The sequence below is a fragment of the Cricetulus griseus genome, chromosome 7, assembly GCF_003668045.3.
Source record: "Cricetulus griseus strain 17A/GY chromosome 7, alternate assembly CriGri-PICRH-1.0, whole genome shotgun sequence".
Taxonomy (NCBI): Eukaryota; Metazoa; Chordata; class Mammalia; order Rodentia; family Cricetidae; genus Cricetulus; species Cricetulus griseus.
The window spans coordinates 126467790-126486285 of NC_048600.1; positions in this window are offsets into that span (position 1 = coordinate 126467790).

Sequence of the window (18496 nt, forward strand, 5' to 3'; positions counted from 1 at the left end):
CCAGGAGCGCATCCCCTCCCCAGGGCCCAAGAGAAGGCCCTCTGTAGGCTCTTCCAGTTTTGAACAATGGTAAGACCTACTCCCCACCTAGCCCAGGAGGCGTCCCTCGCGCCCCCACCAACTCCCTCCAGTACCAGCTACCCACTTCTGGGCCCGGGACACTGGGGATTCCGTCTCAACCTGGAGCGCGGGAGGATCAGGCCCGCCTGAGTCCAGACCCGCACTGGACAGTAGTAAGGGCTTCAGTAAGGTGAGCTGACTTTGATAGCTCTGTCTGGAGACCACGGGCACCTTCGGTACCCTCCGAGGGTACGGAACCTCCCGGGAATAACTCCTGAGTTCTTGGACCAGATACTTTGAGCAGCAGCCATCATCGAGCTGTCTTCTTTGTAGAGGGAGTTCCAGCTACGAATGATCATTAAAAGAAATAAATGCCGGCGGCCGTGAAATAGTCAACAAAGGGAAAACGGACCCAGCCTAAAGTCGAAGTTCCCCAACTACTTGAAGGAGGCCCCATCCTCCTCTCTCCCAGCGTTGCCTCATGGCCCCCCTCAGCTCCTTCAGCGTCCTCTGCAAACCCTGCCTTCTCAGGATCACGCCTCCTTTTCCTGTCTGTCCGAGAAAACGTCAAACTTTTCGTGTGTGAAAATCAAATCCAACGGTTGGTTGCCTGGTCTAGGGGCCTAGCTCCTGCGGCAGAGCACGAGGCTAGCTCGCACTGCATTCAAGCCCCAGGACCATCAACAACCAAAAGTTAGTGATACTAAAAACGGGGTCCAAAGCAGTTAGGGAACGGGTTAGCCCTAGGGTTCTGACCCCGATTGAATTACCATGGGGGAATTTATAGCTCCTCCTCCAAGTTCAACAAACCCTGAGGGTTGTCCAGGAGAAACCTGGTGTAGACTATAAAGCAGTGTCAAATGGAGTCATAGGGTCAGAGGTGGCTCTAGGACAAGCTAGTTGGAAAGAATTGGGGTTGCCTCTGTCTTAAAATCCCAACTCTGCTCCCTCACAAGCTTGCAAGCCTTTTCATGTGTACAATGGGCACAGCACCCCAAATGTTCACATTTCCCTGATGAAGGTGCTGGCAGATGCAGGCTCTTGATGGGCCTCCCACGGGTGCTGTACCCCCGTGGTTCCCTGCTGGACACCTCCGTCAACTCCTGGAGTCCCAGGACTTTTTCATCTGGTTTTCTCTGAGACTTCTCCCTATCCCTTGCCTCTTTCATTTCTTTCATCTCTTTCAGGTATAGTAAACCATTTGGGAATGCCAGCCCACCTCAAGAGCCAGCTATCCACCACAGTTAGGGAAGGGGGTACACGGTCCCCTGCTCACTACAGAAAAGTGGGTCCTTTTCCTGCTGGTGAGGTCCCTAGGTCATCCTGGAGCTGGCTCTGTCCCCAGCCTGGCCCACAGGCTCCATCTATTCACGTAGCTACTGCAGGCGTTCCCTTCCTTCTTTCAGTCCCTTTGAAATTCCTTCTTTTCTTCCAATTCAAGCTTCTGCCACAAACATTTGAAGTTAGCGGAGGTCTGTGGAGGACAAAAGCCACCTGGGTCTCAGTCCTCAATTTGCCTGGTGGAAACTGGTTCCTCTCCGAGGGGGGTCTAGACGCCTCCTTCTAGCACTCATCCAGGGTGAGAGGATGACCAAAAGGAAATGCTGATTTCTCCCCACTTTTGACAATCCCAACCCTGTCTGTCTTTCTCCCAAAACTCGACAGAGTAAATTTCACCCCAGCATTTTAGGCTGGTACCACATGTGGATAGTCAGGTGAAATCAACCAGACTAACTGGAGGCTTAAATGCCTAGCTGGAAGTTCTGGCAAGCGTTAAGCCCCAGAGTTTGGGGAGGGATTTAAGGTCTTAACTGAACCTTTAAGGTGTAACCTGACCTATAAGCCTTTAGGCCTGGGCATATGTCTCCTCCTGTCCCAGGCTGCTGGAGCCTGCCTTTGGAGTTTGAGCATGCGTGATTCCTGCAGCTGCATGGGCCTGTCCCTCCAAAACAGCCCCTAACCCCGAGGCATATCTCTTGGTTGTTATGTTATGTTAGTTCACCTTATGTTGCCTCAGACTCAAAAGGTTTGGCTAATCCCACTTCTTTACTGGGGAGCTGGTGAAAACCACACTCAGTCTGCTCCAGTGTTTTCCGTAGGTGTGGTTCTGGGCGGGTCACATCTCCCTTCTTTGCAGTGCAGGGATTTGAACCTAGGCTTGGTGCATGCTAGTCAAGCACTCTACCATCGAGCTATGCCTCCCAGGCCTCACTTCCGTCTCCAGAGCTCCTTCCCAGGAGAATGCTGTTATTCTCACATCTCCTTCTATCCCGGACCCTCTATCACTGACATGCAGCAGACCCGAGGCGCTGCAACAGAATCCTCCAGAGAGCCCGCTGTCTTGGAGCCTGAGCAACCCAGGTCAAGAACTATTGTCTGTGACTTGGGCTCTAGGCTAATTCACTTTCTTGCCTCAGGACAAAGACCTCTTCTTGGAAACCACCTGGGGCACCTCCAAGGTTTGATCTGACCTCTACGGAGCACCTGGGAAAATCCCCAGGATAACCAAATAGTGCATGGCCCTCAAGACAGGCAGGGCCTTCCCCCCCCCCCACTTGGAACGGTTAAAGTACCTCATCTGGGAGCCCTTTGAGCCAGGCTCCAGGCCCATGACATATCTGGGGTCCAGGTGCCCAGAGCTTCCCAGGAAGCCAGACAAAGGTTCCTCCTAAGTTTCCTGGAGCCATCAGGGAGTTGGACTCACAGTTTGAATCTTCCAGAGGGTAGGTAGTTAGCACCTGTTTCCAAAGGAATGAATGATCAGAGGGCAGAGCTGGCTTCTCGCATTTTCTGTAGCTCATGCATCCTTCAACTATGGTGGAGTGTAACCATGGGGGCTGAGAAAAACCTGACTCTAGTAAAAAGTGGTGTCTGAAAGCATAACGACTGAAATACACATAATGAATTCAAGGTGCTTCCCAGCTCAGCTTGCCCTTGTAGCATTGCATGACTCCACTGCAGCCTTGGTGCTGAACACAGGGCACCTGCTCTTTGCACAGTGTATGCTGCCACACCACAAAATACCAGCATATGCTGCCTCCACTCCACTGGTTTTAGACAATTGTACGTTATGAATTGCAATGTGTTTACTGTACACACACAAAGCTTTCTGCTGTTACAGGTGAATAAAGATCAACTACAATGACTTTTTTCCCCCTTGAGTCAGGGTTTATCTGTGTAGCCCTGGCTGTTCTGGAACTCACTATGTAGACCAGGCTGGCCTCAATCTTACAGAGCTCTGCCTGCCTCTGCCTTCCAAGTGCTGGGATTAAAGGTGTATGCTGCCACCACCCGGCTATAAATGACTTTTAATGTTTTCCTACGAATGGAGCTGGAGAGGTAGCTTAGCAGTTAAGAGCTCTTCCAGAGGACCTGGGTTCAATTCCCAGCACCCCCTATGTAACTCTAGTACCAGAGGTTACAGCGCCTCTTCTGGCCTCCCTGAGCATTGAACTCACAGTGCACAGAGCTGCATGTAGGGAAAACACCCATCCACATAAAAATTATTTTTTTAAGTTTTTCCTATTATTCCCCAGCACGTAAGTATCAAATTAGTATGTCTTTTAAAATATTTTATTTTTAATTTTTATCATGTGCATGTGTGTAAATGAAGGTTTTTCGTCCCACCTGCTTGTCCCCAAGTAACCACTCTAATTCTTAATATTGATTATACTTGTCTGGCCAATGGCTCAGGTGTATTAATGACTAGCTCTCACAATTAAGTTAACTCATTTCCATTAGTTTATATTTTACCACAAAGCTCATGGCTTGTTACCTCACATCTTGCTTCTCCGGCAGCTACATGGAATCTCCTCAATGACTCTGTCTTCCTTCACTCTGTATCTATGTTTGAATTTCCTGCCTGGCTCTATTCTGCCTGGCCATTGGCCAAAACAGCTTTATTCATCAACCAATAAAAGCAACACATATTCACACCATACAGAAGGACATTTCACACCACAAGTGTGTCTTTGTGTGAATATGCATGTGTATGCAGGTGTCCTTAGAGGCCAAAAGAGGTTATCATTTCTTGGAGCTGGAGTTTCAGGTGTTGTGAACCACCCAAAGTGAGTGCTATGAACTGAACTCAGGTCCTCTGCAAGAGCAATGCATACTCTTAACCTCTGAGCCATTCTCCAGTCCCTCAAATCAGTCTACTGGGTTGTGTTAGAATATTTGATTGTAAACATTGCTCTCTGAGTGGTTGACTTCAGTATTGTATAAATAAATTAAAACAGTATGTGAATTTTGGCTTGGGATTAGGGCGGAATTTCCAACAATTTCTGAAATGGCCCTGAACGTACCTCTGCCATTTTGTACTGCATATTCATGCAGAATGATGTTATTTCCTACTGTTCCTACAAAATCAAAATATCCATCAGCTCTGAAAAATGTTGAAAGATGCGCTGTGCCCTGCAGTATCAAATATTCATCCAATATTTATTTATGTAGAAATAAGCACACCTATCTCATTTGTATACAAATTTGCTTTCATCTTTAATAAATGGCAAAATTATATGCTGCCCCCAAATTGTTTTAAGTAAGTTTATGTGTAATTTATTATTACTTGATTTGTTTTTATTTTACATATCCAACTTTCCGGGGGGTGGGCACACAAAAATTTCTTGGGCAGAAAGGAGTTGAGAGTAGAGAAAATTTAAGAAATCCAATTTTAGCTTGAAATTGGGCCACATCCTCTCTGATGTGTGTGTGCTCTGTTGACTGTTTGCAGGGCCAGGGACCAGGACAGCGTGAGAGCTCTGAAGAGCTCATACCACACATGAGTTCTGGTACCATGGAGGCCACTATATCAGAGGACCTGGCTGGGCACATCCGGGGACATAGTGACACTGGAGTTGAGGACCAAAGAAGGGCTGGAATAGAAGGATAACAGAGCATACAGGCCATGGAGCTTTCCAGAAATGAGGCTTGACCTCAGTGGTAAGAAGCAGAATGGTCGTGCTTTCTTAGCTGGGAGAACTTGGGGGCATTGCTTGGTGTCATTGAGTCCCATCTGTGAAGAAGACACAGTCATAGTTTAGCCCACAGGAGTTCTCTTTCAGACGCTAGGGGACCAAGCGTTGGATCTTGCTTGGGGATCTGTCAAGCTCAAGGTTAGACCCAAGTTACTATTATTGTTGCTAAATCAGGTGTTAGGTTTTTCTCCATCTCTCTATGAGAGAAAGGATGGAGCATTCTGGAAGAAAAGAGAATCTGTGCTTCCAAACATAGACAGTATGGTCCCCAGAGAATTAAGACTTTCCCAGGAATCTTACCCATGCTGCGGGAAGGGAGAGGCTGAAGCCTGGTGACAGCCAGAGAGTCTTGACACAATTTTGATGACGTATAGGACCATCTTTTTGGAGGGTCTAGAGTTGAGACCGTGATGGGCCAGTGACGGCAGCACCTCACCTTGATCAGGACTATCAGGTAACTATGCATACCTCTAGACCTCTCTTCAAACCCAAACCTCATGACAGTACCCCAAAGAATGACTCGGTGGGCTCAGTGGACCTCACCACTTGTTCTTCTTCCCAGTGTAGCCGCACTGAATGAATCTTTGTTTTCCACGGTTGCTTCTCTATTTGGTGTGTTGTCGAGGCGTGGCTAAGCCAGTTTGCTGGTGCTTGCCAACAAGACTCCAGTGTCACTGTGCACCATTGTTACTAACAGACTCCTCGCTCCTGAGCTGGGACGTTTCCAAGACAGTGGGAAAGGCTGTTATTCAAGAGGCTGAAGAGAGTGGGCAAGAGCCAGCCAGCCAGAGCTCTGGGCTCCTGACAAAACTGGCATAAACTTCAACCAGAGACGGCCTGTCTTGGAAGAACTGCCCCTGGAGGAATGCACTGGGTGACTGACTGCTGAAGCCCAGGAGAGAGTGAGAGAGCCTAGGCTTGCTATGTAGCAGGCCTCCTCTTGGTGCCCCAGTGTCTACAAGCTTAGATTAGGAACACAGTCCCTGGGGACAAGAATTCTAGATGTGAATCCCAGCTGTCATTGCATGACCTGAGGGAAGTCATGACTTCCCCCCAGGCCTGTGCAACAGGGACCACCTGGGCACATACACTATGGTATTGGTGTGTAGTAAAAGGAGGCTGCAGCTAATCAGAGCTAAGGACACACAGAAGGCACCAAGCAGTCTCAAAGTGAAGTGTCAGCTGGACCTGGCTTGGTCCCTGCCATCCATCTTTGTACAGAGCTGGTCCAGCGCCATCAATGTTTCTCAGAATTGAGCTAACAGAAAACTGTTAGCAGTGTTATCTGCAGGAGGCAGGCCTCTGCTGCATCTCATCCCCTGTGCTGGGGATGGCACTCGGGGCCTCATCTGTACTAAGCAAGGACTGTACTACAAACTACACTCTAGGTACTAAGACCTGAGCATCTGCTAAGGACTTTAGTGGGCTTGTCCACCAGGGTGTGACTCTTCCATCATTGTCTCTCAGCAGCTGGCAGAGTTGGGCAGAGTTGCAGTTCTGTTGGAGATCAGCCCCCGTTAGCTGGAATTCTCCCAGGCCCTAGAGTGATGGAGAAAGGACAGGCACTCTGGAAAACTTTCTTCCCTCATGGCAAACATGCCTTCAGTAGGAACACTTAGAAAAGCCAGGAACCAGAGCAGGGGAGGTAGTTCCATTGATATAGAGTTTGCACAAAATCTTGGGTTTGCTCTCCACCACTGTGTAAACCAGGAATGGCCATGCATCCTGTAATCTCAGCACTCAGGAGGTAGAGGTAAAGAAATGACAAGTTCAAGAACATCTTCAATGACATAGAGAGTTCAAGGCCAGCCAAGGCTACATGGAAACTCCATCTCAATAAAGAAGGAAGAAAGTAGGAGCCACCCTTGGACTTCATTTATTGATCAAACAATTACAGATTCTGCATCTTAAACTCACGAAGTAGATGTCATCATTACCATTTCTTAGGTACATTTCTTAAAAACTGTGTGCAAGAAAGAGCCAGCCCGAGCTCTTGGCTCCATTTAGATGGCTTAGTGGGTAAAGGTACTTGCCATGCGAGCCTGATGACCTGCATTCAATCCCTAGAACCCACATAATGGTGGAAGTGTGAACTAACCCCGTGAAGTTGTCTCTGATCTCCAAGACTACACGGTGGGGTGGTGATATTTTGTTTAATAAATATAGCTTGCCTAGAGATCATAGTGCAGAGCTAAGCCACTAGTTAGCCACACATCTAGTTAAGGGTAAACCACTAGTTAGCTATAGAGGACAGGCAGTGGTAGCTACAATTTGAAGCACTCGGGAGACAAAAGCAGATGGATCTCTGTGAGTTCAAGGCCACCCTGGGGTACATGAGAGTGAACCAGTTTAAAAGAGAAACAGAGCTCACACCTTTCATCCCAGCACTTGGGATGACATGCCTTTAATCCCAGCACTAGAGAGGACTATAAGGTGGGAGGAAACAGGATCATTCTAGGCAGTCTGAAGTTTGGCAGAGACCAATTGCATTCTGAGGATTCCTGGAGACAGGATCACCCATTTTGGTCTGAGGTAGAGGTAAGGAGCTAGTGGCTGACCGTTTTACTTTTCTGATCTTCAGCTTTAACTCCCAAATCTGTCCCTGGGTTTTATTATTCATGTTACACACACACAGTCATGAATGTACATCATGCATACATACAACAGTAATTAAAAAAAAAAAAACCTGGAAGACTAAACAATCTGCCTAACACGATACTTCAGGAAAGTCCCAATCCCAAATTAGGAAGGCCCCTGTAACTAGGCCTGTTCTATGGGAATCAGGACAGAAGGAAGATTCTAGCTGTATAAGAGAGGATGGTAGGCAAAAAGTTACCAGGGAGACTGGACACCATCTCTACCAGAATAGCAGACTGGTCTCTGCCCAGAAATCATCAATATCATTTTAAGGAGACTCGGACTGCTTCTAGGTACTTCTAGAAGGCCATGGTAATGGCTAAAATTACTACCTTTGCCACTGCCAATTAACTCGCTCCCCAGAGCTAACTGCAAAGCCCAGGAGTGAAGAAGGCATCACTCAGCATCCTCTGAAGCCCAACATGATGTGACACCCCTGCTCAACTGTCCCCAGTGCTTAGAGCAGTGGTTCTCAACCGGTGGGTCACAACCCCTTGGGGTCAAATGACCCTTTCACAGGGGTCACCTAAGACCATCGGAACACACAGATATTTACATTATGATTCATAGCAGTAGAAAAATTACAGCTATGAAGTAGCAACGGAAATAATTTTATGGTTGGGGAGACACCACAACACAAGGAACTGTATTAAAGGGTCGAATCATTAGGAAGGTTGAGAACCACTGGCTTAGAGGAACAGTGTCCTCAAAGGGGGAGGTTCTGGTGTCTGTCTTTGGTTAGGAAACTCCTCTAGTTCCTCCTTCCTTCCTTCAAGCTGAGCCTCGACATCTCAGCCCCAGGCTGGGCTTCAGATGCTTTTGTATTTCTGTCTCACCCTAGCCTGTATGGTCCCAACCTCTGAGTGTAGAAGGGAGGCTGTCTGGAAAAAAAAAAAAAAAAAGGCTGTGAGAAACATCTGCCTCCCTCTCCTGTCTAGACAAATCAACCCAGAACTGATTGTCAATGAGATCATATAGGAAGCATTATCTGCAAGGGGAGGGTGAGGACAAGGATGTGGTGACATTGTCTCTGGGATTGTTTTCCCTTCTTTGGAGTTTTTAGTTTCCTAAACATGGTCTTGGAAGGGTGTGTGTGTGTGTGTGTGTGTGTGTGTGTGTGTGTGTGTATACACACGTGCGCATGTCCTTTAGTCCTAGGAAGCTTTTTGAGTCATAACAATAACTCAACCAAGTCAAGTCAATGTCAAGGCTGATTTATTCGTCTCAACTTGACAGCTTCATACCGCAGGACGCTAGCCTTCTCCATTCCCCAAGCCCTCTGTCATCTGCACAAATCAGCTACTCTTCAGAAAGCACTTGCAGTTAAAGACCAGAGACATGCTAAGTAAGCTCATGGCGAGGGCGAGGGCAAGGGTGAGGTAGGGGAGTATCCCAGACCCAGACCCTGAGCACCAGCAAAGCAAAGGACATGTCCCTTGTCATTAGGCGGTCCTCCAGCAAAGTGAAAACACTAACAAGGTCCCTGAAGAGTGTCATAGAAGGCTAGGGTAGAAGTACCTGGAGCCTTTGCACCTGAATCTGTGATAAACTGAAGACATGGAAATGTGAACTTCTCTCTCCTTTTTGCTTTTTACTTCACTTAAAGCTTTTAAAAATTTTTTGTGTATGCTGTTTAACCCGCATGTGCGTCTGTGTACCACATGTGTGCCTGGTGTCCCTGGAGACTAGAAGAGGTTGTTGGGTCTCCTAGAACTGGAGTTACATACTGCTGTGAGCTACCTTGTGAGTTCTAGGAATCAAACCCCTGAATCCTCTGGAAGAGCATCTGGTGCTCTTAAAGGCTGAGCCAGCTCTCCAGCCACAATTTATTTATTCATTCATTTTAAATTTTTTATTATATCATTTATTTGGGTTGTGTGTGTGTGTGTGTGTGTGTGGTGTGTGTGTGTGTGTGTGTGTACCTCAGCATACATGTGGAGGTCAGAGGTCAACTTTCAGGAGTCTGCTCTCTCTCCTTCCATCGAGTGGGTCCAAGATTGTTGACCTTGGGTCATCATTGGATTTGGTGACATCTTTACCTGCTAAGACAGGCATCTTGCTCTCCCCTGCCCCCAACCTCCTTACTGTTTGAGCCAATGATCTGGCTACTTCTGGGAGAATAAGATGCAAGGGATTGCAGAAACTACTTATCTCACAGAACAGAAAAATAAAACCCAGAGGGGTGATGGGACAGTCTAAAAGCACAGGGTTCACTGCTAGTAGAACCTGGGATGAGAATGAGCTTGCCAATTCCACCCACCCATCCCCAGGGTGGCGGCTGCTGCCCATTCAGCTACAAGAGCGGTTTTGTTTTGTTTTCTGAGACAAGGTTTCTCTGGCTGTCCTGGAACTTGCTCAGTAGACCAGGCTGGCCTCAAACTCATAGAGATCCACTTGATTCTGCCTCCCTAGTGCAGGGATTAAAGGTGTGCACCACCACTGCTACCACCACTGGGCTACAGGGGTGGTTTTTAAAAGCCTCACTTGTAAACAGAGGGCCCCGCCCACTCTCCAAGAGAGTCTGAACAAGCAGTAAAGCCAATAAAGTGGTCCTGTTATTTTAGAAGCCAAGGTCCTCCCAGGATCCCATCGGCTCTGCCTCTTTCAATTAATTCTTGGGGTACTTCTGGGAGACCGAAAGGCTTCAAAGCACCATCATGAGACCAACCCCAGGATTGGAGAGATGGCTCAGTGGTTATGAGCACTGGCTGCTCTTCCAGAGGGCCTGAGTTCAATTCCCAGCATCCACACGGCAGCTCACAACTGTCTGTAACTCCAGTTCCAGGGGATCTGACACCTTCACACCAATGCACATAAAATAAATGTAAATAAATCTCCAACAGCAGCAAGCCCTCCATGTATGCATCACACCTTCATCCACGGTTAAAAGGGAGGCAACAGGAACCTCATCTCCCCTTTAAGATTTATTTGCTGGTGTACTGCCATCCTGGGTGTCAAACTCAAGGTTTCACACATGCGCTAGGTGAACATTCCACCACTAAACTACATCCCCAGACCTGGGCTCTAATTTGATCCTACTTTCCCAGGTGCTGGGACATCAGGCATGGCACACTATATCCAGGTTTTGAACTCTACCTTTTTGATGGAGTGTCTAAGGCAGGAGATTGTTGGAGCCATTTTTAGAGGACTCAATCTGTCGCAAGCTTATCTTTGATTTATGTGGTGTTTTTAGTTGCTAGTATTTAAACATGAGGGGGATTTACATAACTTTGACTTCTGAGCCTTTCAAACTCAGAAGAACCTGAAAGCCCCAGGCACTCGTTCCCGCATGTCAGCAGCCATTAAGAGCAGCCCCTATTAAGAGGCCAGAGGGTTCCCCAAATGACCCATTTGCTTCCTGGGCCTGCCTCTTCGGAGGCCCGCTGTCACTTGCCGTTGAGTCACTTCACTGAGCTGTCATTTCCCTTATAGTCCCCTCATGCAGTTCCTTGCTGCCTGTTCCCTGGGTGTCAGAGGGTGTGCCCCCCACCACCCCCAGAGGAAGCTCCCTGGGGCAGAACCCCAGGGAACTCCCACTATGATGAAATCCAAGCATCCTGACCTGAACAACCCCACAGCGCCTTCCCCCCAAGAACCCCAGAAGGCTGCAGAAATGTACCCGCCCGGCCTCTGATTCACAGCCCCAGTGTCTGCAGGACTGGTCTAGGCAGGAGGGCGGGGCTAGACAAGCAGAGGCAGTGAGCTGATTACAGGGGAAAGACAGGGAGGGGGTGGGAGGCTGATGGACAACTGCAGTCAGATGTGGTTATCACAGCCTCAGCCACCTTCTTCTGCCCCTCCCCATGGGTCTCAGTCTAAGAGGGACATCCGGATTAATTCTGGGGTGGCTTCTCCGACCTCTTACCATTTCCATCCATCCATCCACCCATCCACCCACCCATCCATCCATCCATCCATCCATCCATCCAAATCTTCTAGATTCTTCCCAAGGCTTCCCTAAATCCTTTAAAGGACAAATGCCATGGAAGCAAACTATGTTTTGTCAACATTACTTCTATGTGACCCCAGGGGTCTTAAGATGTATCATACTTATCTCCGCCCAGCAACCTGTGCTGAGTGTTCCAGGCCAGGAAGTCAGGCAAGGCCTGTTGTTTTGGGTCTCTGTAGGAAGGTGGGCAGATCCCATCACCCCTGGGAGTTGAACCCTCTTAAAGCTATTCTTTGTCTGTGATGGTCTCCAGGCACTGACTAGGTCTCTGGCATCCCTAGCTCTGTCTCCTCTTAGCAGATGACCAGGCTTGTCTTCATCTCTCTTTTGTCATTGTGACACAGAATGAGTGCGTTTCTGTAAAGCATAGCAGTGTCCTGGAGAGTGTTATCGTTATCATCATGTTCCTGTGTGTTGATGGCTTCTGGTTTCCTTCCTCATCTACTGCGGGACTGTTGACTTCTAGAACACATGGTGAATTTAGTCTGATCTTCCCTCTTGGCAATCCCAAAGTGGGGTGAAGGAGATGAGGTCTCCGCCACCACGCCAGATGCCTGCTTCTGCCTCCCACGTGTCAGGCCAGGTGCCAGCCAAGAAAGCTGTCCATCTCCTCCCCATCACAGCCAGGCTTCCTGTGTCCCCTGTGCTCCCTAATCACCTCGTGCTCCCCTCAGAGGGCAGAAGCCTTGAGTTCTGGTCCCCAGCATCCGAGATTAGTATTTTGCTGATTGGTCAGTGGTGAGTTTTTGGAACTATGGGCTTGGCTCTCACTGAGAGGTGGAAACAATTTAAACGGGGGAGGGGGGTAGGGAGAGGCAGGAAGGAAGCATCCTATAATTGACAACTTAATTCAGGACTGGCTGGTGTTTTCTACAGAAGCTTAATATTGCTGGGGGAGGAAGAGGAACAGAGGCCTGAGGGTCTCTGGCTCTGGGATCCCATCAGCCCCTGTAAATTGACTGAATCAAACTCCTGGTGAAAAAGGGTGTGTGCACAACGCTGAGGGCAGCTTCTTAGCTAGTCTTGGTCTGCTGTGACAAATGACCACAAACTATGATGTGGTTTCCATCACACAGAAATGTTACATCAATATATATAGAGATATAGCCTTCACAGATGTGGAGACCAGCAGTTCAAAAATGAAGGTGTCTGCAGGGTACTTTGGGGGTGGAATGGGTGGGAGGAGACCTATGAGAGTTAGGTTCAGCCTCTTGTAATCTCTGATAATAATTCCTGACGACTCTTCCATCATTTGCTTGTGGTGGCTTCAGCATCACTTGGTCTCAGCCTATGGGTTTGTGCACTGTGCATGTGTGTGTATGAACATGTGACATGCACTCCTTGCTATTCATTTGCATGTGGAGGCCAGAGGACAACCTTGATTGTCATTCCCAAGGCACTGTCCACTTTTTTTTTTTTTTTTCAAAACAGGGTCTCTCACTTTCATGTGGAACTTGTCTATTAGGACTGCCGTGGCTGGCCATCAAGCCCCAAGGACTGGCCTGTCTCTGCCTCCCCCAGTTGTGAAGTGGAGGCCGCCATGCTTGCCTCTGCCTCTGCCCTCACGTGGCCTTCTCTCCTGGATGTGTCCTCTGTCCTCTTGTCCTTTCAACTAGTTACATTTGGAAAGACCCAACTTCTGAGGTGGATGTGACTTTGGAGAAATATTACTCTAACCTGCCTACCTCATCCAGGGGCCATGCCAAACACCAACCAACCAACCAACAAGGCAGAGTGCTATTTAGCTACACGTGAAATCATATCCAACTCAAACTTCTATATCCATACATGAAATCTGTCCAGAATACTGACACGTTCATGTGTTCACGCATCCTCTATGGCCAAAATGATGACAGAAACTTTGACAATGCCTCCTGCTGATCTGCCACCCACACAGAATTCAGGTGTCTCCCCACGCATCGTACCTTCCTCCTCTGGGTTGAGTAGTGTCTCAACTTTGAGCCAGAGTTGCTCACGGGTTAAAGTAAGGGACACTATAATACCTGGTAAGGCTTGGGTTCAAATCCTGGCTCTGGTGTTTCCATAGCAGGTCTCTCTTTAGAGAATTCGACCTTACTTGTGGGTGGGGCGGGATGTTTCCACACCCTGGGGGTTCTGTGAGGATTGACTGATATACCAGTGGGGTCTCAGGGCAGGCATATGGCAGTGCTAGCAAGCAATAGAAATGTCTGGACAACCCATGAAACCCCACTGTTTTACCCTTTGGGGACACCGAGGGAAGACTGTTTGGGAAGTACATACCACACTCGGTGGACTCAAGCGGGGTACTTTCCATGGGGGGACAATGACACCATGTGTCTTGGCCATGTGCCCATTGGCTCTTATTTGCCCTGCCCTCATTCTGTACCACACAGAGAGTCTTTTTTTCACACGGGCTGCACCCCAGCACCCCCAGTTCTCATTGGGAATTGGATTTGGACTACCAGGGGCTCAGGCAGGAGAAGGGCATGGGAGGAGAGCAGGGTTAGTCCCCACCTGTACCCCCACTGAGTAGTTCTCTCTTCCTCCAGCCTCTTCTGCAAGCTGTAGAAACGTCTCTTTCCATTGACCATGCAATGTCTAGGTGGGGGTAGCATTCAGCTGTCATACCTGTGTCTTAGGGTGCCCGTGTAGTTTCCTCTACCTTACCCACGACTGAGGAGAGCAGTCTTGTCCTGAGCTTCTTTCTGTTACTGTGATAAAACACTAATTTCAGCTTACAGGTCAAGTACAACACTGTGGGGAGCCGGCCATGGAAGAACTCTGTTTACTGGCTTACCCGACGTGGCCTGCTCTGCTTGCTTTCTTTTCTTTTCTTCCTTTCTTTTTCTTTCTTTCTTTCTTTCTTTCTTTCTTTTTTTTTTTTTCCAGACAGGACTTCTCTGTGTAGCTTTGGAGCCTATCCTGGTACTCGCTCTGTAGACCAGGCTTGCCTCGAACTCACAGAGATCCACCTGTTTCTATTTCTGCCTCTGCCTTCCGAGTGGTGGGATTAAAGGCATGTGCCACCAGCGCCCGGCCCTCTGCTTGCTTTCTTATACAACCCTGGACCAAGTGCCCAGAGATGGTACCACTCACAGTGAGCTGGGTCCTACATTAATCGACACTCAAGGAAAAAACCCCACAGGCTTGCCTACAGGGCCGTCCCAGTTTGTGTCAAGCTGAAAAAAAAAAAAAAAAAAAAAAAAAAAAAAAAGACACTTAATCAGCATAGATCTTTGCATAGATCTTTTCCTGAATGCCCGGTTGAGCCTCATCAGGAGGTAAGGTCACCTTGAGGCTAACCTTGTGCACTCTGATAGGCCTGTTAACCTCCTCCCAGGGGTCCCTGAATTCCTACAGTCAGGGTTTTAGTTGTTGTTGTTGGTTTTGGTTTTTCAAGACAGTGCTTCTCTGTGTACCTCTGGAGCCTGTCCTGGCACTCGCTCTGTAGACCAGACTGGCCTCGAACTAACAGAGATCCTGCTGCCTCTGCCTCCTAAATGCTGGGATTAAAGTCATGCACCACCACTGCCTGACAAGATTCAGTTTTCCAGATATAACTTCCAGCTATGGAGAGGCCTGAAGGTGAGCAGAACACAGTTTGGCACGAGAATGGAAGTCGGAAATGATGGTGCCTCTCTCTCTCCATCCTCCAAGGTTGGGGTTGCAGTCACAGACCATCATGCCTGCCATTTTACATGGGGATTTGAACTCGGGTCCTCATGCTTGCAGATCAAGCCTTCTTACTCACTGAGCCATCTCCCCAACCCCTTTGTTTCACTTTGAGTCAGGGCTTCTTGTAGTCAGGCTGGCCTCAAACTCAAAGAAATTTGCCTATCTATGCTTCCTGAGTGCTGGAATTAAAGGCCTGTGCCACCATGCATGGCCTCCCTGCCCTCATGCCCAGAAATTTCACTCATGGTAGATCAGGGCTCATTCAGTTCTCCTAAGTAAACTAGGAGGGTGGGTATGGTGGCCCACGTCTGTAATCCCAGCCCTATGGGAGGTGGTTGCAGAAGCAGCATGAATTCTAGGCCAGCCTGGACTCCATAACAAATCTATATAATAGGATCCTATGGTTATAGAGCAAAAGAAAGGAAAACGGGGCGGGGGTTGGACAGACAGCACTGGCTGCTCTTCCAGATGACTTGGGTTCATTTCCCAGCACCCACATGGCAACTCACAACTGTCTGTAACTCCAGTTCCAGAGGATCTGACACCCTCACACAGACACACGTGCAGCAAAACACCAATTCAAATAAAATAAATATTTAAAAAAAGAAAGGAAAAGAAAAGACAACAAGGAAGCACTTTAAGTCCCAACATTTTGGAGAGACTGTTCTGGAATCCTGACTCCCATGTTATTATACTTTTCATATATAATTTCCATTTTATTTTATTTTCCCCAGATGGTGTTGTGTGTTGGTTTTGCTCTTTTGTCTCTTTGTCCTTTTTTGTGTGTGTGTGACTTTTTGGGGGTCCCACCACCCAGCTACCAGATAAATCACACACAAAGTCTTATTCTTACTTATAAATGCCCAGCCTTAGCTTGACTTCTTGCTAGCCAGCTTCTCTTAACTTGGATTAACCCATCTAACTTTTTCAACTCTGGGCTTTTATTTTTCTTATGTGTAACTTTCTTTAATTCTTACTCTGTGTAGTATGGCTGTGTAGCATACCAGGCTGGCCTTGAACTCGCAGAGATCCATCTGCCTCTGCCTTCCGCATACTGAGATTAAAGGCGTGCGCCACCACCGCCCAGCTAGCCAGTTTTTCTTAATTTAGATTAACCCCTCTACCTTTTTCCTCTGGGTTTTTATCTTTCTTACTTCTGTCTATCTTCCTTCTTAGTCCATGGGTGGCTGGGTGGCCGGGTGATGGCCAGCCCGTGACATCCTCTTCTTGTCCTCTTACTTGCTTCTCCTCGTCTTTCTCCTTCAATTTATCCTCTCTGCCTGCCAGCCCCACCCATCCTTGCTCCTGCCTCCCTTTTGGCTGTTCAGCTCTTTATTAGACCACCAAGTGTCTTAGACAGGCATAGTAAGTAACACAGCTTCACAGAGTTAAACAAATGCAGCATAAACAAAACTCACACACCTGAAAATAATATTTCCCCAACAGATGGCTTTTCTTCTATTCTCATGAAACCAGCTCTTTACATGGGCTTTGGTGGAGGTTTCGGGTTGTGTCTGTGTTGTGGTGGGGTTGTTTGGTCCTTCGGGGCTTCATGAGATCCACCCCTGACCACCTTGCTATGAATGGCACAGCTCAGGCTGGAATGCACCCGATACAGATCTCGGGGAGCACATACACACTGAGAACATTAGTTTCATCAATGTCTATGATGGCAGATGCCTCTAGTATGCTCCAAATGACAAAGTTTTTAATGGCCTTATCCCTGGGCATGCATTGGGCACAGTTCCTACAGTAAATCTGCTACACATGGCTATGCCCACCCTTTTTTTGTGAGACGGTTGTTTCTTCTTTTTTTATTCATCTTGGAGTCAAGACCTGAAAGAGGCCCTGTTATTATGCTTTAAGCAAACATCCTCAGCCTGTGGGTCTGGAAGTGACTTCTAATCTGAGAATGGGGTGGCAAATTATATGCAAGATCAAAATTATGTGTAGTCAAAATGACCACTGAGAGCCCCTTATCAATGTGAGAATGGCTGTAAAGTATAGTACAATGTGATATAAACAGGCATCTCTTATCTGACCTCAGCTGACCCGACTCCTGGATTCAATATGTGCCTTAGATTCCCTTGCAAAACATGGAGACCTCCCAGAGCCCTGCATGCTGAAGGTGGCAGGCTGCTGTCCATCAGGCCTGCATATCCCCCCGTCCCCCCCCCGCCCCCCCCCCGAAAAAAAAACCAGGCTTTTTACAACGCACCAATTGTCCCAGACTTGTTTATGCTGGTAGACCTTCTGATAGTTTTTTAGGTAATTTCACAAACTATGATGTAAGATGTAAAATATGAGTGGAAAACAGAGAATGGCTATTTCTCTGCAAATTATGTTCCTGTTGGTAAAGGGAAGCTACAAAACAAAACAAAACAACTGTTTTGTTGACTTAGTTGTGGGTAGGACCTGGAGAACCTTGGGGAAAGGTCATTGGAGCTAGAGGTCTGTCCCTCAGCAACTGGTCGTTTCTGTAAACTACTTTTCCTTAGAAATAGGAACTTGACCTTTTGACCAGAGCCATCAACTTCCAGAAATCCCCCAAAATGACACAGAAGGGAGAGAGAGATGCACACTCTGTATATTCTCTGGGCATTTCAGAAAATGGGAGTCAGGCCTTTGGGTACATGTATCTGCAAGGGTGATGTTGCAGGCATCAGAGGAACGAGAGCTGCTCAAAATGGCATGTTCTGTAAGTGTCACTGTGACAAACTGGAGCGGCCAGAGTGTCACTCACTGTGCTGTTTGCATCACTGTAAGCAAGTAGGGGAAGGGCAAGAGTCTTGCCGAGAGATTAATGTGCGCACTAATTAGTAAGCTCTCTAAGACAAGGAAATGATCAAGGGAGAAAGGAAACCAAAGAAAAAGGCGCCTGGGTTCACCTGCAATGCCAGCCTGCACCATCCGGAGAAGCAGGCTGTGTGAGAACTTGCTGGAAGGAGCCTGTGCAGCTGGAGCCTGCTCCCTATGAACTCCTGGCTTAATAGAGGAACATGAAGAAATAAAAGACCCAGACCCTAAGAAAGAAACAGAAACTCAGAGTTGGCCAGACGGCTGTGTGAGTAAAGAAGCTTGCTGCCAAGCCTGATGACCTGAGTACAGTCCCCTGAACCCAAGCTGTGGGAGGAGTCATTCTGTGACCTCTGCACATGAGCCATGGCATGCATGCTTGTACATGCTCGCACACACATGCACGATGTTTTTTGTTTTC